At 38.5% G+C, this 23740-nt stretch overlaps 1 pseudogene; it reads right to left on the bottom strand.

The window, feature by feature from the left end:
* Window positions 1–16730: 16730 nt before the first annotated feature.
* Window positions 16731–16807, bottom strand: LOC139972338 (U2 spliceosomal RNA; annotated as a pseudogene).
* Window positions 16808–23740: the final 6933 nt, after the last annotated feature.

The raw sequence follows: 23740 nt of genomic DNA, 5'->3' as shown, positions 1-23740 counted from the left end.
GGCTTAATAGGGACATAAGGGGGGGAAAAGTGTCCCCAATTCTCAAAATGTTGACTTTTTATCTCAAAATTTTGACTTTTGAAGTCACAATTTTGATCTCAATGATATTTTCCCCCTATGTCCCTATTAAGCCACCGTACCAACGAATATTTTACTCTTGACCCCGGGGTAGAAAATAAATTGATAATCCCTGCTGTATCTGTACAGCAATGTTTGCAAATCTGATGGGAGGCGAAATATTGGGTAAGAAATCGAAACAAAACTGCTTCAAACTTCTAAAGATTTTCCAGTTTCTTTCGGTGTCGCGTTAAATGGATATTTAGATGAGAAACTTGACCAAATCTCCTGTCACAAATAGGACACTTGTGGGGTTTCTCCCCGGTATGAGAGAGTTCGTGGCGGCGAAGGTATGCTCGCCAGGCAAAACGCTTTGTGCAATAACTGCATTGAAGCTTCTTCTCGAAATCGTCGTGTTTTTTGTGAACCTTTTTATGTTTCTCGTTTGAGGCGAGAGGAATGGCACGAGAGGCAGTAACGATTGGATGGAACCCGCCAACTGATGCCAAGCCTAAGCAAAGAAACAGAAATATAAACGATATCAGAAATTTTGAGATTCACTGCAACTTTAATACATTGGCTGAAGCATTTCACGACATGCATGCGATAGCACCGTGATTGAGTAAGGCAAATAAACATCACTAAACAGGACTCAGGATAGTATTGTTCAATATAGGGTGAACAGGTCCACGGTGAATTGGTGACCTCCTCTTTACTGGTCTCGAAACCACTGGACATAACATCAGTGAGCGGGGGCAGGGTTCAAATCTTGATGGAGGATGGATCTTTTCTTTTCTTGGGTGGGAGTGGGGGGCTCGATTCTCTCCGGCTCATTATATATGCGTATATATATTCCGTTGATTCATCTTCACTAATCATGGGGTCGTTAACAACGGCAATTTCTTAATTGTCAGAGAAATTACTCAAAAACGAGGTACGGAGTATTGTCGAAACAAAATAATTTGTACGTAATGTGACTTATTGTGACCCGGCCTGTAGCTACGCCGAACCCTGGGGGCATTCCCCTCCCTCATCTGTGCCACCATCATGTGTACAAGACCTTCATAAGTTACATGACACGAGTATTGTGCTCCTCCTTAAATCTTTGGTGCCCCTCGCTAGAAAACTTTGGTGACCCTCCTTGAATTGTTGAAGCTCGGAATTCTCGGCTACGGGCCAGTGATTTCCGAGCATGAAGCACCAGCTTGTATTAAAATTGCAGTTATTTACTAATGATTTACTACAACTGGCGCTTAAGCTCTTGCATACTGCATGGGTGATAATAGTTAAGTTGGTAAACACATTATTGTACCACAGATATAATCCCTATCCCGTACCTTGTATTAATTGTATGTGTATTTTTCCATTCTTTGCAATGCATACGACTAGGCATATCTTCTTATTATTATTGTTATTTCCTTTTGGTAGGGAAAGGGATGGTGAGGGCAAGGGGTACTCTTTAAATCGTGAGTCACTCATGCAGGGAGAGGGCCCTCGACCCACGACAGGACTTTTCATGAGGATCGAGCAAAGAAAAATCACACCCCCTTAAACAAAAATTTATGCTTATAATGCTAACTAGCTAACTCGGGACTATGGTCCATGGACTTCATGTTACAAAAAAATACTTCATCGATCTCGTTGAAGAGGTCCGAAATTGGTTGATACAATTCTGAAAAGATCCTGCGACCCACCGAATAGCCTATTTGTCACGACCCCGTTTTGGGTCACTCTTCTATGTTAGCTATATAGTTAACAGCAATCCCAAATCTAACCAGGGTTAGACTTTTACAAGTGGCTAGCTTTTATAGCCGACTCCTCACAACCTCAGCAATCGCGATCTACCATGCCTAGAGTGAACTAGTCATCTGTTTAGCAATGTACGTCCTCTATTACTGGTCACCACCGGCTGATGTCCTTGCTTATCATTCTACCACCCAAAGTGCTCGGAACTTTTATTCTTTTTTTGTCGCAAAGAAAATAATGTGTTCGATAGTTCAGTGCAAAATGATCATCGTTCCTGCAAAAGTTTTTTATTTCTGTAGGGTACAGCCTGAGTGCTTAGGTTGTGAGGAGACACGTAAGCCAGGAAACGACGTAGATAGTCGACATGATATATCAGTTTGTGGATAGTCTTGAATAAAAAATAAAATGCGAATCACATTATACGTATAACTGTCAACCTCATAAAGTGATATATTGTTTCAACAGAAATTACATACGCTGTATAATGTAAACAAAAAGTATAAACTTAACAATGAAATGAAAGAAATTAAAAAGGCAGGGAGTGGGGGTGGGGGGTTGATGCACTGTTTATGCTACACAGTTGTATGTACATAATCAAAAATATAACACCAAGAAATGACAAAAATATATTTAAGGCCCTATTGGTCGTATACGTAGATCGTTACAATTTATAAAGACGGTTATCATAATCTACTTGAGAATCCGATAAATCTGAAAGTTAACGTAGTACAGTAAATTTTATTAAAATTTAAATGCTTTGAGATTATCTTTAAAAAGTATGAAACGGATAGAAAACCAACAAACCTAACAAAAAATTATGAACATTATATATATAATACAAGGTAACTGAGAAAAAAACCACATCTACAATGTTGAAAAAACAAACTTGTGATTACATGATTAAATTATTCTTATTTCTTCGAAAATAATGAGAATATCCTTATTTCTATCGAAAGTGAACAAATTGTGTGGGATTCATTGGGGAAAAACAAGCATACTTTTCTGACGATCACGTTATGGAGATGACTAGAAAATACGGCAAGTGATATGTGTTGCGGGGTATATATATATATATGGTGCCAATCGTAATGCAAAACAGATATACCGACACATGAACACATACGGTGAATCATTGCAAAATGCAATGCTAGATTACTTAAATCGTCTTTGATTTGAACTTCCTGAGATCCAAATTTAGAAACTTCAAAAGATTCAAAGCAGCAAGAATAGTCAAAGGAGCGAAGAGAAGATGTCATACCGCCCCACTTCTAAAGGATCTTCACTGGTTCCTATTGACTTTCGAGTAAAGTTCAAAATACTCCTACTCGCATTTCGTGCTCATGATTTTACAACAGCCGGTGTATCTCGCTAACCTTCTATCATCTTATCTCCCTGTACGCACGCACATTGTGTTCGAGATGTTCGAGATTTGTGTTCAAATCATATACCTCTGTGTACCGAAACCTTATGTGAAGGCTTACAGATTCAGAAGTTTGATTTACTCTGCCGATAATTCGTTGGAATCAGTTACCATGCAGTCCATCTCCGAACTTGTTCTAATCGATCCACTTTTAAGAGTTAACTGAAGACTCATTTTTGTTGTTGTGAATTTCGTGGAACGCCATCCATGGGCAGTTACTCGTTTCCCGGAGTGGTGCTATATCTACATTGTTATTATAAAGTAACGCAGGGTCCATATGATTTGTCAAAGCCCAAATATTGAACAGTTATTACTTGAGATGGGCAAATGCCGAGAGACTAATTTGTTGATCTTATTATTTCTACAATTTTATTCTTGAACCACGATTCGAGTCATATATCGAACTGAGTAGTATAGATTATACACATAACATATTTTCTTACTCAACTTTTACGCCCCGAAACCGCCCCGACACCAAAAATAAAAAAGTTTAAAAGAAAAGAAAAGACAAGTTTTAGGCCTTCTAAGTGAGCGCGCTGCAACGTTACAAACTGACTGAGGTGGTTAATTAAAGGTAGTCTGTACAGGCCCCAAATAGCTAGAAGTTTTCTTTTCCTGGAGGTCGTTACTCTCCAAATTGTTCTCAGACAATCTACAGTAAATGAAGACACAAGATGCTTGTATGTCCCAGTGAGGTAAATTTCCTCCAGGGTTATTACAAAAAATAGTTTAAGAAGTTTGACCAAAGTTTACCATAATTGAAAATCTGACAAATTTGGGGCCAATACAGCATACCTTTAAAGGTACTCCAGTCGTTTTCATTTGTGGGTCTTCTCGTGATTCATACAAGTCATCAACCAAACGAAACCTTGTCCACAAATTCTACATTTGTAAGGTTTGTCATCTGTGTGAGTCTTTTCATGACGTACGACGTTTGCTTTTGTATGAAATGGACTCAGACAGTACTGGCACTTAAAGCGACCTATGCGTTTGTGATAGCTTTCGTGTTCCCTCAGTTTTTTTATTTCAGCGAACTTCTTCCCACAATAGCGGCAGTGATTTGCCTCGGCTAGGTCCGACGAACCTACCACAGATGGCGGGCCCGGACTAGAGAGGTGCCTAACCTTGCTAACATTAGCGCCGGATTGGTTAACGTTGCGCTGCTGTCGCGGGGTGTTCTGCTTTCCCCTTGGTGAGACAGCAGCTGGACGAGAGAAGTTTTGCCCACCCATTCCTGAGAAGGAAACAGAAATACATCTGGGTCAGCAAAAGCTCATCATATAGCCATTGTTTTTGCAAGCGGTTAAAAAAAATTGATCAAAAGGGGTTAGGCTATTTATGTCTTTTCATGTGCTCCTTACAATTTGAATCTCGGGCAAAGGCTTTCCCACAGAATATACACTCGAAAGGTTTGACACCAGTATGAAGTCTTTCGTGACGTTCCATGTCCGACGTGGCATGGAAGGTCTGATTACAAAACTGACATTTGAAACGGCCCTTTCGTTTGTGGTACAACTCGTGACTCTTATACTTTCTGCGCTGCGAAAATAACTTATCGCAGAGTTTACAACGATATAAAACATCGTGAGCGACAAGTGGATCTGTTTCCTGTCTTGAGTTCCTATTGGTCAAGGTTTCAGCTTGAGTGGTGGCTAACTGTGTCTGTTGTCCAATGATCTGGCTTCTACGTGTTATTAATGAAGCGGGTCCTACGAACGAAACAGAGAAAAGAAGACTGGGTGTGGGTAACGTTATTGACCTTCATTTCCTTCTATCTTTCTTTTTCTACCACATTTTTTTAATTGCTTTTTGTTTTTGTTGCATTCGTGTCTACATGAAACTTGGCGATGAATGCCAGGTTTATCCGCAATTTTCACACGGCAGTGGACGTGGGGTATGTCAAGCACAGCAGCTATTTCCCTTCCACGTGTAGGCTACATGAAGTAAATTCACAGCCACACGTATATGTGCATGTTTGTATAACGTTAGGCCTTCTATGATAGATCTTCATAACACAACAGTGTAGTCTATTGCAAACAGACACTGTGTCATGACGGAGTGTATCGCTTAAATCTCACCCAGTAGACTTATTCCTCCAAAATATGCTAAAAAGCAAAACAATGGTCATCAATGCTTAGGTTTGAACAAGCACTTAATTGTCCTCCGCACACAGAGAGTGTTTCTTTAAACGTTTTTTCTAAACGTCTAGTTATTGTGGTACCTCATCTTTATATTTCGAGATAATATGGAGGATCAGCCTCTGGGAAAATTACTTTCTAAAAGCCCTATCTTAGCAAATTTAAGCATGCTGGAAATTAGGGCTAATAATAAAGATCTTCCAAGGATATGCCTTTTCTCATAAACGGACTTTACTTATAAACAAGTTCATTGGTAACGACTGAAGCAAGTTGATACACATACGAATTAAAGTCTCTAATGGGTGATTTCAGTTCCACACAAACGTGTCACTTTGTTTGCATGTGTGCAAACTGCTAGGCCTGTTATATTAGTTCATTTACGATCAACATTTTTATGCTTGAAAAGTATTTCGCACAGAAACCTGGCAAATCACGAACTGAAGGTCATAAGACCATTACCGTCCTAAAGTTCGCCTGTCCCAAATTCGTTTGCATATTCAAAGTCTATATTATTAAAAGTGAACTTTTCAGGTAACCCCACCCCACCCCCCTCCAATGCTCACACTCATGCAAATTCCTAGATACTATCCGTATCTTCATGAGGAAATATGGCGGTCAAGTTGTCAATAATGTACTCGTTTCAACAGGTACTATCATCGAACATCCAACACAGGAATAATTATAATGTGATTAGTGTGGGAAACTCTTGCTTCTGCTTTGATTTAGCTATATAAATGCATGCAGGTGCACAACAACCATCTTTTTACTGGGAGGGGATGGGGGAAGGATCAGGTCTTATGTCATCCAGGGGGGGTCTAAAGAGCCTCCTCTTTGAGAGAAATTTTGCTAGAATGGAAGGTGCTTAAATGCAAAATGGTGCTATATACCTGAATATTTCAAATGCAACTTTTCCAACAATGCTGAAGAAGTTTTGACTGGTTAGAATATACTGTACATACATCATTATCGTACACTAATCTTCACTGAGGTAAAGGGGTCCACTCCCTCTGAAGTAAAAGTGGTTGCCTCCTGAATTGTATGTTTAAAGTTAGTATGTCTTCAATCATATGGTACTAAACAAAAAATTAAGACATAAACATCGGACTCATTTCGTTTCTTCATTTATACATGGTTTGTATTTAGTTTCCTTCTTCCTATACACCTCATCACAAACTACATCAAGGTACATACATTAGTCATAATACTTCTAAAGAAGTAAACAGAACAAAAATATCAACACTAAAATGACATAAAAATCAAACTGAATGTAAAGAAATGGGCACTTATTAACAAAGTTATTACTTTAAAGCCAGTTGTTTTTTTGTGTGTCCATTCTGAAGGACACAAATCCAATCATCCTCTTCAGCATAGATGATAGAGCTCTTTGTGTAAAACAACTCCCTCATAAAAACTATGAAAAATATTGCTGTTTGGGAAATACACTGCTGTAGTTTAAAACGACATGTCTGGGAGCAGTCATTTTTTGTGAAACGTTTAACTTTCTTTTGTTTTTTTTCAATGTTAAAACAATAGCAGTGTTGACACTGAAACCAATGTCATCATCAGTTCAACTTCAATATTTTACAGACAGCATTTCTGGTATAAAATAAAGAAAAAAAGGAGAGAGAGTACTTTTGAAGCTCATGTTTCTTGGTGGTGTCATACCAAATTGCAGCTGGCTTCATTTAAATTTTTACAAAATATTGGCTCCAACTGATCTAAGGGAAGTCAACAAGCCAAAGTCAAAGCTTTTCATGCTCATTTACAGCATGAAAACAATCCTTTTCTTCACACAAAGTTAACATGTTTTATACCCTAAATCTATTACCTTGTCACACTTTTATGTGGTCCAGTTTCCTTGCATGCACAAAAAACACATTTATGTACATTTTTACAGAAATAATTGAGGTTTACAGTTACTAACAATTTTAGTCAATAGAGTGAAGCATAGAGGCATCAAGATGGAAGATGTTGAAGTAGCTCTTTGAACCTGGCAAAGAGTGTTTTCAATATTCTGACAAAGACCTGTACTGCTTTGGTTCATATTAACAAAAAATAAATGTGATAAAATATCTAACTTTCCTTCAAAGGTGAATAGTTCAACAGACGAAATTAATACATTCTGCTTTGTCAAAATTTTGTTTTAAGGTCTACGATTTGGTAACAGAATAATAACGATATCTTAACATTTAAGCTGTACACTGACAACGAGCACTTAAATATTTTGAATACTTGGTCAAACTTATAAAGGGTTCAAGCATTTTGTATTCCAAAACAACAATGTGACCGAACCATAGGCATTTGTCTCTACTGCCCTACTTTCTTGCAAAAATGCCCCCCCCCCCAAACCCCCCTTAAAAACTGGTGAATACTATAATGCAAACTTAAATTTCTCCGTTTTCCAAATTTTCTCCTAAAGACTTAATTATGTACACCCCTAGTACTACCTTCTCCATGAACCAAATTTATCTAGAGGTATTGATTCTCCCTACTCCATCCCAAGCATCTCCCTGTGAATGCATTGTTTATTACAAAATCAGTGCTACTTGTCTACGTCCAATGCCACCTCTCACCACCACCCCCTCCCCCACCCTTCCTTCTCCATCCATTCCAGTATGAAACACGTTTTATCCCCTGCCAAATTCTCTACAAAATCCTTCAGATATGACCAGTATAATATTAAATATTGATCAGCATTAGAAGAGCCTTAACTTTTATAGCATATATGTAGTATATAGCTTGAAGTGTTACAGCACTTTATAATAAATACAGTAAGCAATTAAACTTGTTGCAGTCACATTTAAGACAGGTTTAAATTTACAGATAGTTGCCAACTTCTGGCAATTTTATTAAATCTTCGAAGTAATAAGTACTCCTACATAGGGAATGATTTATCTGCTATCGCATCGCAAAATGCTATACAAACACTGACTATAGTCCAAGGATGAATACATACAGTAGCAATTTAAACACAGTAAGTCATATTATAAGAGACAAAGATCTGAATCTTCAAAATTGCTACACAAATTTGAACACTAACTTATTCCCTGTGACATAAAAACAAAGGACATTTCACTTCCGCAACAGCATAATATACATGATTTGGTTTTCAGTGATACTTTTCGCTTTTGAAACTATTTGAAGCAGTTATTGGAGTTGAAATTGACAAATGTTGTCATGATAGTCCATAGTAAAAGCCTATTATAACAACCCATAGAGTTTGTTTGGTCATGTTTCATTTAAGTCAGTGTAATAAAAGTTGAAATTTGTGTGTGTTTTATTACTACAATGAAAAGTGTCTGGCCAATGAAGTGTTGAGGATTGAACAGAGATTAATTGATCCAGTATTGCTAAATGCTATGCAAAATAGGTTTTGGTCAAGTGTACGGTGTCAAATTAAATCCCTTAGGTCTTAAATAATGTTTACCAGCTTACTGCAGTTTTCTATCCCAAAATATCATATTTTACATAGTGTTCAAGTTTCGAGGTCTGGTGACCTTAAATGAACTCTGACCTACATCAAATTGTGTACAAACTATACAATACACAAGGCTATCATACCATGCATATGCAAGCTCACATTCTGGTTCTGATAGAGCACTTTTGATATATTCACATTTTGCCCTCTGCTACCCCAAATGGCCATTGACCACCACCAAACAATAGGCTTTGCTGAAACTAATTGCAGGAAATCTACATAAGCAAAGTATAAGAACTGCACAAGCAGATTTCATACTTTTCCCTCCCACTGTTGACCTCCAATTCATGAAAAACAATACCGATCGTCTACTCGCCACGGCAAGCTACACGCCGAGTTTGAACTTCATGCAACTTCTACTTCTTGAGATATGGCGTGAAAAATGTTTTCAGACTTTGACCTGTGCTGACCTTTGACCAATGCAAACAACAATCCCAGACCAGTTCTACTATACCTAAGGGGAACCTACATAACAAATATGAAATGTACCCCAGTTATCCTTCTGAAGTTAGAGCATTTACTGTATGAGCAAGTGTCACATACACACACTCATTTACACACGCCATCACCATCGCATAGCTTCGTACTGCCTTCGGCAAGTGAAAATTTTGATGACATCTGAGCCCAGTCTTCAGGCATAATGTTATTAATTTCATATTTTAACAATGATGTCACCGGAACTTGAACAATGTTTGCTTTCTACTGGGATGTATGTATACAATAAATGTTCCTTTTATGGTCATTAGTTCAGATGCTCCTAATAACTGACTTTATCAATGTGACGCTTCTCAAACAGTGAAAAGTTTTGAAGTTTTTCTACTGAAATGCAAACTGCACTTGTGGTAGTTGTTGATTTTTTTTTCTTTAAACTTCTGTAACAGATCAAACTAAATTCAAAGGGGGGGGTATAAAAGATAGACCAAATTTAGCAGAGATCATGCAGTAAAGGCCAGAAATAAGGTTTACTCCGCTTCTTCAAAGCAAGTATTTGCTGCTTCATGTCTGCGGCACGTTGCACCGTGGGTAAATCTTTTACCACAAGTGCGACATTTGTAGGGCTTTTCTCCAGTGTGGAGTCTCTCGTGGCCTGTCAGAGTCTCCTTAAATGGGAAGGATTTTTTACAGAAACGACACTTGAACGGCTTCTCTCCCGTGTGGGTACGTTCATGGCGCAGCATGTTAGCTTTGCTGTGGGACGGTTTGCCACAGAACTTACAAGGGAATCGAGGGGGTTTGGTATGATAAATTTCATGAGCTTTGTACTTTGCGAGGTTTGCAAACTGTTTGCCACAGAATCTACAAAATGTCGGGGCAGCAACAGCTTCTGGTTGATTTGCATCAGGAGTCTCAGGGTTTAGGGGGGCAATTTGGATGGTATTCTTGCCAATATTTGGGTTAATTCTTTTAATTTTTCTACTCCCTGATGCGCCGGCAGACCATTGGGCATGTGAGCTCCCTGTTCTGACAGAGGGAAAAGAGGTCTTTTGACTCTCTCTTTCATACGATGAGAAACCTTGCCCAGTGAAATGTTCTGGCAGCTGGGCAGGGATCTGTCTTCCAGGTCCTGGATGAAAGAAGACAGAGATATATATTTTGATAAAAAAAAGGAAGTTCACAAATGGGGGAAGTAAAACTATGACTTATTTAAGAGTGACATTTACCTTCGGTAAAACTGGCAATAATATGGTTTGTCATAAAATGCAGGATAATTTAGTACTTATTTATATTTGAGCCCCACCAAATGACTTATTACCATCACTGAGCAATTGTTCACAAAATTTAATACCAAGTTGTATGACATGAAATGCAATAATAGAATTACTACTGTAGGCAGTCAGATCAAGATTACTGTAGGATATATTAATACTGTCCATCTGCAGGAAATTGATTCACTTGAACAATTTAATTTAAACTTACTTATTTTCTAAACGCTACAACACATCTGTAAAGCGCATTGAGCAACCTTTAGGTTGGATTCTGCGCTATGTAAAGACTAATTATTATTATTATTATTACTGATTGTTGGGATAAAGTGCAGAAGCACTTAGTATTATTTTGGCATACAGATCACATGATCATGTGACTTGTAACATTTTACTTTGCTTGGTCGTGGGTAAAGTTATGACTACAAATTTATAATTTTCCTCTGTGTAACTGAAATATTGTTTTCATTGGGGATAAGTTCATCATGTTGCATTTGGAAGGAAAAAATTACAACCATTTGTTATTGGCGATTTTTCTTCCTATCCAAAGATTTAGTTTCTGTATCCAAAAAAATTCAAAAAATATTGTTTAAGTCTCTACATGATTCAAATACAGTACAATCCAGAAAAAGATTAAAACCATTCACTGCAAATAATTGAAGTTGACAGGGATCCTAAACAACAAGCATCAGAAAAGGAACGAGAAGTGATCACGATGGTGAGAATTCAAGCTGTGGACTGCTCAAAGTATGTGCAAGTTGCTTCATGTCGTTTACAGCTAGATGCTTGGGTGAAAGGTTTGCCACAAGTCTGACACTTGTAAGGCCTCTCTCTCGTGTGCGTCATTTCATGGCTCTTTAAGTTCTCTTTAAACTTGAAAGACTTGCCACAGACCCGGCAATTGAAGGGTTTTTCACCCGTGTGAGTACGTTCGTGACGAAGCATGTTAAATTTGTTATGGGAAAGTTTTCCGCAGAACCTGCACGGAAATCGATCACCTTTCTTGTGATAGGACTCATGGGCTTTGTACTTTGTGAGATTTGAAAACTTTTTGCCACAAAATCTACAAAAGGCTGGAGAGGGGTCCACATCAGATGAAACTGCGAGTGGAGTTTGCAGTTGCGCAGCAGCACTGTTAGCTTCCTCCCCCGATGAGGTGAGGTTACTCTTATTTAATATTCCTTTGTTACTTTCTGGTTTGCCTGCAGACCAATAATTTTTAGAGGTAGTCGAGGTTTCTGTGCTAAAGGAGGGATGCGAACTCCGCTTTGCAGTAGGGATTTCCTGAGGCACTCTTTCATTCAGTGGAATAAATTGCCCAGTGAAATATTCTGGCAGCTGGGTTGGAATATGTCTTCCGGGTTCTAGGTAAAAGAAGACAAAGATATATTTGATCAAACGGGAGGTTTATATAGTCTCATCGGGACAGGAAAGTTTAAGTCTATGACGTGATTAAAATAGAAAAAGCTTGTACACTGCTTTATCTGAATAGATATTCCCTTTTGATAATATATGGAGTACTAGTTGTTCTAAGATTCCACCGAACACAGTCAACAGCTGAAAAATCACTATGATCAACTTGTTGCAAGTTAGATTCAAGTCACTTGTCTTTCAGTCCCAACTGAATTTAACAAGCTTTGCTCAAATCAATAAATGTCAGAAAAATTAAGGCTGTGTGGGATGAGACATACATTGCTGCTTCATGCCAGCTGTATTTAATAACAAAACATGCCCTTCACTACTTCGCTGAGTGGCTCACAACTTGTACAACGAGGTCATAAACATCTGTTTGGTAAAGACTATGTATATGTTGTTAGCATTGCTACTAAAAAACTTCATACACATTTTCAAAGGTTCCTGTGGTATGGATACATGGCTCAACATCATATAACTATTACTTATATTGATTGCGGTTGTATTGGTAAGGAAGCGTGTTATTGGTTAGAAAAAGAAAACCAGTATGACTATCCTGCAACTAGTCCACATAGAACAAAAGTGGCACACATGCATGTGGAATCTTTAGTTTCATACTAAAGATCTGATTTGCCAGCTTATGAATGTACAGTAACATCTGACTCTGTTGACCAAGTTGAGGAGTCATGAAAAGGGGCTATGAAACTCTTTGAATCCTTAGTACTATTAATCCATACTATCTATGTACTGTGGAAGGCTTTGCTATGCCCCTCTTGTTGCACACATGCATGTGGAATCTTTAGTTTCATACTAAAGATCTGATTTGCCAGCTTGCGATGTACAATAACATCTGACGTACTCTGTCGACCAAGTTGAGGAGTTACGAACTGGAGGGTATGAAACTCTTGGAATCTTAGTACTACAGTATTAATCAATACTAACAATGTACTGTGGACAGGGATGAGCCTGGGGTAAAAAAAAATCACGGAACTTTGCAATATTGCGGTATAGGCTCCAGATTGCGTATGCTACAGTGTGTTAGGATAAGTTTTTGTCCCAGAGGTAGTAAAGAAAAAAGGTCATGCCTGTGTGGAAGGCTTTGCTATGCCCCTCTTGTTGAAACCCTCCTATACTAATAACTCTCCCCCTCCTCACCCTCAACCCTCCCCCACCCTCCCACTGTCACATCTGTAGAAGCTATTATACCTGCTTTGGGGAAATGATCTATTTACAGAGTTTTATTCCTCTAGTATGGATCCTTTCATGACTGGTTGCATTTTCCTTAAATGTAAAAGATCTGTCACAGATACGGCACTTGAAAGGTTTCTCTCCCGTGTGCGTCCGTTCGTGACGGAGCATGTTCGATTTGCTGTGAGAGGGTTTTCCGCAGAACCTACAAGGGAACCGAGGTTCTTTAGCATGGTAGGCCTCGTGGGCTCTGTACTTGACCAAATTTGAAAACTTTTTGCCACAGTATCTACAGAACGCTGGAAAGCGATTAGCATCTGATCCACCTTCAGCGGTAGTCTCAGTATCTGGGGGGTCGTCTGGGGGACCGCCTGCGGGGTTTTTCTTCTTTGGGGTAGGAGCTTTGCTACGACGGACAGTTTTACGATTTGATGTAGTTGCAATCAAGTCTACATTTAATGTGGCAGAGCTTTCTGCTACAGGCTGACCAAGAGAGCTGTGATCACTAAAAGGAGTATTTGGATTGTCAAGCGATGCAGGACTTTGCCCAGAGAAATAGTGTTGCTGCTGGGTAAGGATCTGTCTTCTGAGCCCTATAGACAAAATGAGACAGAAATAAAAGAAGGTCAAAACTTGACAGGGATGATCAGATCTATAATTCTTGTACCATTTCTAATATGTCCACCCTCCTCCCCCCCCCCCAAAAAAAGAACCAAGTGTTTTTGATTTCAAATCAATTTGAGATCCCTTCGCTAATGTTTCTTTGCTTCGTGTCTGCGGCAGTTGGGCATCCGGGTGAACCCCTTGCCACAGTATCGACAAAGGTAAGGCCTCTCGCCCGTGTGACTCCTTTCATGGTTACGTAAATTTCCCCTAAACGGGAAGGCTTTTCCGCAATACCTGCAAGGGTGACGACCAGCATGTGCGTGATACAGTTCATGCGATTTGAGCTTGATAAGGTCCATGAATTTTTTACCACAGTGTCTACAAAATGCTGGTGTAGTCGTTGGAAGACTTTTTGGCATTGTTCTACCACCTTGCAGGTTTGCAAGGTCTGATGCTTTCTGGAGGTATTTCCTTGGGTTTACATTTCTACCCTCTGAGATATTTATTGCACCTGTGGTCCTTGAGAGAGACACTATGCGTGGTCTCTCTGTCATAACTTGCACAGGTGTGTGGTACATTTGGGGGTCCTTGCTTGGGTGCTCTATAGGGGCCAACACCTCTGATGTGGAAACCAGTTCTTGATCTTTTGGAAAAGTTGACGGAGAAAGTGGTACAAGATGCCCTGAACAAAGAGAGAAAAATACATGATAGTGGTGTATGTTTTTGAGCCATACATAAACAACCCATACAAACAATGTAGGAAGCCATTCATGTCGTACTCTCTCTCTCTCTCTCTGCACTACTGTGTTTACAACCCATTCACAATCGTACTTTTTATATTTTTATTTAATTATTTTGTATTTAGTCTGAATTTCTGACAAATAATTGGTATTATTCATGCAGAATTGGGTATCCTGCCCTAAAACTAAATAATAGATGCGGTCCGGTTGTGTCCATTTGGCAAATATCTAATCGGTGGGTTATTAACTCTCTTGCCGAATATGGAAATCTTGTGCACACAAGTCAAACAGTAAGACATTTTCCTGGAAGGAAAAGTAAAAATTGTTACAATAGCCCTACACAGCACTGTGTACAAATAGATACAGCATATAGTCCTACTACCTACAAACAGGCTTTGTTAAGCTGCTCACTACAGTAGTATGGATGTTTTTGCAGAAATCAGTACAAATTAGTAAATTACCCATGTCTAAAGGATGACTAAAACCAAAAAATTTGAAAATTTATGGTTTAAAAGTCCAGGTGTTATTTTCAGACCACTTGTAAGTTTTTAGAAATGGCTCTTTACATATATATATGAATCGTTATCTATAGAAAGAATAACAGCTTTCAAAGTTTCTGTTTCCCAGGACTATATACTGTAGCCTATCACGACTAAAATTCTACCAACAGTCTTCCCCTGAAAAATCCAATTTAAAAACAGGGCTGCTTCATTCTCCGACAGGCAAACCTTACTCTACAGTTCTTGCATAGATTAATGTACAATGGAAGCAGAGATGCCAACCTCTTGACACAAAAAAACAGAATGAATATCCTAAAAAATCAGATTTTGGAGAGAAAAATCAGATTTTCACGAAAACTCAACACTACCACTGGCCCGTTGGGCCAGTAAAATGTCAGAAGAATGTTTTACTGGTAAGACTGGCAAGTAAAATGTTGCTTTTTCATTTTAAAACATTGTAAGCTGCCGATTCCGCGTATTTCCCGCCCATGTAGGCTCGTTGTTCAACGTGTTTGTTTGGGGTTTGGGGGGTTACTTGTACATGTTTCTATGCGATTCAGCTTCCTTTAATTTTTTTTTTTTTTTTGAAAGATGAAAAATCGTATTTTCAAGAGGCAATATCTTATTATCGTATTTCACTTATTTTATCGTACTACTGTAAATACGATAAAATCGTACTGGTTGGCATCTCTGTGGAAGGTGTACCCTCCACAAGGTTATTTACGTTAAAAGTGTCCCACAAGAAGTAGGGCCATTGCAAACAAGCAACGCGTTGAAACACTGGATAAAAGTACAAAGCTCTTGCAAATATGTAACAAAGTAAAGAGAAAATTAAAACCGTTTTTAAAAATAACCACTTGTATTTGGCTCCCAAGATTGGGACGCTATCTCTATACATCATCACAACTACAATACATCATTGTTGAAAAAGGTTACATTGATAATCACAAGGTAGTTTGCATAATTAGATATGTATTAATTTTATCATACAGCTCATCATTATATACTGTAGCTTGAAAGAGAATCCAATAAAAGGTTTTATACATGAATGTGCAGGGTTCTCAAGAATTTAGACATCTATGTATGTAACAATATATTTTCATTTGACAACAAGTACGACTCATGAATTAAAGTTCTGCACTGTTCAAAGTTAAATAACGATACAAGAGTAGAAAATGAAACTTAGATAACATGAAAAAGCGATGACAATTCACTGTAGTTGAAATACGCTTACATAGATCTCACATCTTTTATGAATATGTTCTCTTTTACCATTTCATGAGAAATATCATTACTGTACCTCCTTTTTGGTGGAAGCTCTTATGAAGTTTAGAATGATTATACAACAGTTATTTAACTACAAGGCTTAAGTATCTCTGTAGCCCTCTCTCTTCTCAAAAGCACCTTATACCATTACAAGTTTGTTACAATACATGAGTCCATTGCTGTAAGGCACTGTGTCAATAGTAGGATGCTGAGGTACAGTAGTTACAGCATTCTGCAGCTAGGCTGCATTAAGATGGAAATCATTTGTGCTGTGCTGTTTCACACAATAGACTCTCGGCTGGTCCGTAGAGACTTAATCTAAAAGCTTTGATACTGATTCAGCTTTGCAGCCAGGGATACTTTTTAAGAAAAAGTCGCCCAGGAAAGAACCTGGGCCCGAAAACCAAACTACCGAACGACTGATCCGCTCTCAACCCTAGTCCCCTTGCATCAGGACTGTGACTGTGTGATCATCGTCGGGTGCGCATCACCATTCCCCTCGAAAGGGAACAGATACTACACATGATCTTAGCCAAAAGGCCGAGAAGCTTTGCAGCCAGGGATTTGCTGCAAGCTGTTCTTTTTGAGACAGGTGGCCTGTGCCTAACCATGAAAGGTTAGCAGTATGTAAGCAAAGTAATGGTCACAGATGCTTCAATCTCAACAAGTGTTTTTCTAAACACTGGAGTCCTCGTATTTCTCAGATACTCTTAATCCTCTAATAAGCATGCACTTGAATGTCAGTAAATAATTTGCAGAGTCCATCAGAACTGCTATGAATTTTTTTTTTATGTGCTTCTTTTCCCTAAACTTTTTAAGCAGGCTAATATTTTGGGCCAACAATGATGACCTTTGACATTCAGTCATTTCATGTTAGTTGGATGTAACCTTTGCAAGTACATTATCAGAAAACTAGTTACATGAACTCTTTGACATCTCATATGTATTATATAGAACTTGTTGTAGTCTTTAACCTTTGACCTTTAAATTTACCATCTACTTGAGATCACATAACCTTTGACACAATACCGCATGCTGGTCATGTTCAAAACTTCAAACTATCTTGACTTAAATAGCACACAATATAAATTACATTTGTTTCTATAAGAAAGGCACCAAAAAATCTTGTAAACAATGGCAGCAGGGTATACTCTAGAACCGAAGGGCATATAACTTAAAACCAAAACCTTTTCTTTCTTCCATGGAAGAGAATGAATATAGAGTTGGGCATACAACTCATCTTCCGATTTTTACTCCTAAGCTAGCATTACCATATTTCTTAGGTTGAAGAGTGGGATACAGCATTAATAGTACTAATACTGTAGTATAGCTATACGGTCCAAATGATGATAATACCTATAACAGTATATCACAAAATAGCTACCTCACTGTTGCGACTATTATGTCCATGTTTGACAGCATTTACCTGCCAAACTGGTGGGGCTAAAATGGGACCATCAGTAATGTTCGTGTTTTGAAAGCGATCATATAACGATTAAATATCATGGTTCTGAAATGGTGACGCTCTGTACTGTATTGTGATGCATAGAGGTACATGTTGATTTTTTTAAAATTGTGTATCGTAAAAACAATACTATATTTGAACATCACAAAGCCTTTAGAAAACAGGACAATTAGTTTGCCTGCAGAACAATATATTATATTTTAATTGCCAAAGTGGGACAAACCAGATTAATTGGGCCCCATGTAATAATCCTTGTCTATAAAGTACTAGAAGTCTAATTACATTCAGACTCTTTATTCTGGAACTTAATTTATAGTTATCCTACATCCTTACGTAACTTTTTGTAGTTAACAAGCCATTTATTTACCTATTCAACTTTTGTGTGTATCAGCTCATGGTTTCTACAATGAGAAATTTGAGCAAAGGTCTTATCACAGTATTTACACGGGAATGGCTTCTCTCCAGTATGGACCCTCTCGTGGCGGACTAGATTAGCCTTGTTGTGAAAAGCTTTGTCACAAAACTTACAAGGGAAACGACCGGCTTTTGAGTGGTATATTTCGTGCGCTTTGTATTTTGCTACGTTTGAAAAATATTTTCCGCAGAATCTACAATATTTTGGAGATATATTTGACGGGGCTGTACCCTGACCATGCAAGGATGTAAGTTTTATGCTTTTAGAGCTTTGAAGAGGGACTAAAATAAGAGAAGTGCTGGCCATTTGCATGGAGGGACGATGGTGAATCTCTCCTTCTGTCAATTTAAACTCATCTGCTTCACTGTGAGAACATTTTTCTGAACTTTTCTCAATGATGAAACTACGCTCACCAACTTGTTGATGTTGTAGCATGAGACCAGAGTCATTTGGTTCCAAGGGCCCTATACAAAAAACAAAGACAATTATGTTTGTGAAAGAACTTGAACAGGAGCTACAGTAGGAAATGTCATTCTTCCTAAGTTCCTGGGAACACGGTTGATACAGGAAGGCTGAGAGTGAATTAAGTGTTTGTTGGCTGAGATTTTTTCAATTTAATTCTTTATTTCTAACCCGGCAAAAATTTGTGGAAGTTTATTCAATAGTGTAGATAGCTTCATAGAATCTATCAAGTACAGTACTGGTTTTATACATTCTGCCATATCTGGATACTTATGCTTGTCATTCTGTGTGAACACATTGATGTAAAAACTTGTTTGCTACTTAATAAAAGGTTTTTTCCTGCACAATCACTTCAAGGAAATGTTGTCAGCCATAAAGTGACATTGTAGGCCTCATGTTTAAAACCAATCTACCACGAAATATGCCAAATTTTAATTCCCAAGGAAAGTTTGCGTCTTTGTGATGGAAATCTGGTTGTTGAGTGTTGACTATAAAGGAGCTTGTCTGTGAAATGCTAATGCTTTTTGTGACCACGCAAAATCTGGTGTTGCCCTGGACTTGAAAACATATTTAATACTAAAGCATATTTCCCCTGCAATTCATCCAAAATTACATTAAGTTCTTCATAATTAGGCTAAATGTCAACATCATACAATCTTTGCCAGACATCACCAGTGATCAGTTAACAAGTCAATGTTAATTTTTCGACAGAGAACATGTTTTTTACTTATTTACAAAATGATGTGTAGCCTCGTGAGTTCGGCAGTGTGTGCCTTGGCCAAACTTTCGATCGCAAAAACGACAAGAGTAAGGCCTTTCACCGGTATGTACCCTCTCGTGCCTCTCCATGTTCCCTTTGCAGTGGAAAGCTTTCCCGCAGAATTTACAAGGATACCGCCCTAACTTGGAATGGTAAGCCTCGTGAGCTTTATATTTTAAAGGGTCTGTGAACAATTTACCACAAAATCTACAAAAACTAGGTCTGGTCGAAGGTGAACTGGACGGGGGTGCTTTTGTTTTGAGCGAGCGAACATGGGACTTTGTGGAAGTGATTTTGCCTGCAAGGGTATTTATTGGTCGGTTGATTTGATGCGGATGGGGAAGTGATGAGATAGAAGTAGTGGTAGTAGCAGCGGTATGCTCAGGTCCCCTTAATTCAACAACTCTAATGAGTGAGGACTCCAAGGAGGGAAGGAGATCACTTTGATGGGTGGAATCCTTTTGACCGGGCACCAAACTCTGCTCATGGACTTGCTGAGGTGGAGGGCAAGATTGAATTTTCCCTGAACAAAAAAAAACAAAGATAAATTTTGTGAATTTTTGTTCAGGGAAAACGGTTTTCCAAGTTTTGAAGTACTTGGAGACTACTTGATTCCTGCCGCCCAAAATGGTTGAAAATCAGCTGACTAATGACTTTAAATACTACATTCTTTTCTATGAAAATTGTATGTCACTTGAAAACACCAGTAACCATGTACAGCTTGTAAAGACTTCCTTTAAAGTCTGCACTGCTTAAAATGAAACTCATTAAAGTTAATTGTTTTGTTAATTTCAATATCGAAAGTAGCTGGTAGCATTTTCATGGCCAAAATTACAAAATCATATTGCTAGAGCTGCCACTCAATTCGCTATCTGTGAGATAACATTCAATGGTATGAGGAATGTCTTTTCATTTGTGAAAGTGCCAGTAATTATCCTCATCTGTTGTGTGAAATTGATTTTACCCTAATAGATAACCTCAAATTGTTTTCAAAACAACTTTTGACGATATAGATTTTTTTATGTCCTCACTGTAGGTAAAATTTGCTAGGTTCAACAGCAGATCTCTGCTGGGGAGGGTGGGATGGGGGAGCGCTGATAGAGGTTAGGAGATGTGACTGGGCATTAGCACATTTTACAATTCTCAACAATATCCTTTCTGACATATACTGTACTGTAACATATTTGCCAAGAACAGTGTGCACTTTAAGAGAGCAAATTCGATTCTTTACTCAAATCTGACAACTTTTCCCTTCATTCTGCTCCTTCCTATATTGTGCTAATATAATAAACAGACTACAAGTTTAAAAATTAAAACATTATCCAGGACCATTCTTGTTTGAAACACAGCTTTGTTAAATTATTCAAAACTTTGATTTACAGGTTGCTGATTTAAATTGCTTCCTATGATTGTGTACAGCTCATTTTTCTTTAAAAATTGAAAACATATATTTCAGTGAACTGATTGGTACAGAATATGGCTACGATTGATTTTGTTTTTGTTCAGGGGAACAGCAGGGGGACAATAGTTCTGCAGTTCTGGGGAGCAGCAGGGGGGATGAACAATACAGTAGTTCTGCACCTGCATAAACCTTTCTTCTCTGCTCATAATATTACTTTCAACCAGTATCACATGGAATATGTACAGGTAAAAATAGTGTATACATATTGACATAACCAAACTCTTCTTCTAAAGCCATACCTTACTGATTAACATAGTAATTAATGTTGGGACTATTCGTTGCATATAATATAGAGCCTTAGCCTCATGGCATGCTTTAGGTGGGTTTGCATGAAGTAAAAATAGTTTTAAAATATATATATAATTGTTTGTCCAGATATGAAAGAGAGGCTTCTTGCCAGCTAGTGTGCAAATGGTACAATGAACAATGATAAGCTAACCATACCATACAAGGTAGTGCTCACAACACTTGTCTAAGCGTACTGTACATACCAGCGAATTAGCCTAGCGAAAGAGTATGTTCTCATGCATGTTACGATTCGTCACTTGTGTAAACCCCCGACCACAGACTGAACACTTGCACGGTTTCTCTCCAGTGCGTATTCTTTCGTGTATAAACTGTTTATTGCACAATGATAGCCTAACCGTAACGTACAAGGCAGTGCTCACACACACTTGTCCGAGCCTACAAACCAGCGAATTAGCCTAGCGAAAGAGTATGTTTTCAAGCATGTTACGATTCGTCACTTGTGTAAATCCCTGACCACAAACTGACTACTTGTACAGTTTCTCTCCAGTGCGTATTCTTTCGTGTATAAACTGTTTAATGCACAATGATAGCCTAACCGTACAAGGTAGTGCTCACACACACTTGTCTGAGCCTACAAACCAGCGAATTAGCCTATCGAAGGTGTATGTTCTCATGCATGTTACGATTCGTCACTTGTGTAAACCCCCGACCACAGACTGAACACTTGTACGGTTTCTCTCCGGTGTGTATTCTCTCGTGTCTTTTGGTATCCGCCAGTGAATGGAATGTTTTGCCGCAGTACCCGCACTTGTAGCGACCAGCTCTTTGATGGTATCCTTCGTGCGCCCTGAATTTCCCAATGCTGTCAAATTGTTTTGAACAGATTTTGCAGACAAATTTCACTGAGGAGGAACTTAAAACTTCTGTGAGGTACCTGTGGAGCCTCTCCTGTCTCGGTACCACACTACCGGAGGATTTACCCTTCCCGGGGGGAGCCCGTCCTGAACAAGAAAACAGAAACGGCAAGATTTTAATGTTTTGTAGGAGCGCTGTAGTGCTGCATGCCTCTGCGGATTTTATCAGCAACAATAAGTGTGTACCATTTGTACTCAATTCGCCAATATTGAAATCATACAAAGTATCTACTTTTAAAGGTAAAAGCCTACATCATAATTCAGAAACTTTTAAGTACTGTATGTACCTCAGGTTTCTAGTGGCTGGAGGTCGGAGTAAAAAGAAGAGAATAGTGGGGAATTTCCAAATCACTTTTTTTGCATTTGGTAATTTTGACAGAGTATCATCTCTCGAAAAAACTCTGGGAGATTTTTCCTGCATTCAGAAGTTGCACTTTTATATTAAATATGTAATTCAGTATTTGTTATGTTGGGTGATATGGCGGGCCATTACAGTACGTAGCACAGGTCATTACTGCTAATACTCAGCATTGAGTAATGTACTTCACTTTCCTTCAAAAACCAGGAGGTTATAGATTCGTTTATAAGTTGCACTTTATTTTAAAATATGTAACAGCTAGTAATTCAGTGTTTGTTATGCCGGGTAATATTGCAGGGCATTTCGTAGCAGGTCGCATGTTGTTACTACTGCTTACTCAACATTGAGTACTGTACTTAAGTTTCCTTCAGCCAGGATAGCTTGTGACAGCTCCACCACGAATCACAGTCCTTGATTTCTCTAGCTCTTTTGCTGCATATAATTGTGGACATGTACTGTACAGTAGGTGGTTTTTACATAAACCAGATAAAAAGAGCAAAGACTGGTCAAAACAAACTTCAACGGTCATCAACATAGCAAGGAAGTTACTGCAATAGTAAACAAGGACACACAGCTCTTGTCAATCATTTGATCTGTCATTGGTGATTGTTGCAATTAAACTCTACAGTTTAAACTATACATTTTCATATCCGAAATTGAAGAAGACCACATACACAAGCTGCTCTTTTACATGATCAGAGAATGAACAATAAAGTTTGTAATGAAATAAATAAATATCACAGAACTGAAGTTATCTAGGTGGTGGCTTCCTGTAAGTAAATGGGCATAGGTCGGCTGGTTCTCAATGAATTCTCTATCAGGACCAGCGAGAAACATTGTTTGGAGCAAAGGACCAGAACCAGAATGTCTCACTATACCTTGAAATAGCAATGTGCAGGGTAGGGCCAGTCGGGTGCTCAAAGTCCAAGGCCTTAAAGGGTCCACATACTGTACTTGATAAGTGACAAATCTGCCGGCGGAATTTATTGTGGGCTGAGTCGAGATCTTCGATAAGTAAAAATTTGTAATCCTACTGTATTGGACTACAATACTTAAGTATTAGCTGACTATGCACTATACAAGGCAGCACAAAATGATTCAACTCCTCAATAATCATAATTATAATCAAGCAGTTAGTTTTACAAAGCTTAAGTGACCACATATGTGCGAGAAACCCGCAAGGGCTTATGGATTACAACTTACACATCTGGTGGCTTTCAATTCAACATTGCAACCCAAATTTGGATTCTTTTCAATTTTAGAAAAGGTCATTTCAGATGAAAAACCGTAGATTGCGCTGGATGAAAAACCCATCTTACTATGACCTGGTCGGGTATCGAACCAAGAACCCTCCCGATTGCTGAGCCTCATTGCCTAAAATGCCACCGCCTTTATCCATT

This window comes from Apostichopus japonicus, chromosome 1, assembly GCF_037975245.1.
Source record: "Apostichopus japonicus isolate 1M-3 chromosome 1, ASM3797524v1, whole genome shotgun sequence".
Taxonomy (NCBI): domain Eukaryota; kingdom Metazoa; phylum Echinodermata; class Holothuroidea; order Aspidochirotida; family Stichopodidae; genus Apostichopus; species Apostichopus japonicus.
Note: the sequence above shows the minus strand (reverse complement) of the source record. Positions and strands in the feature narration are given on the sequence as shown.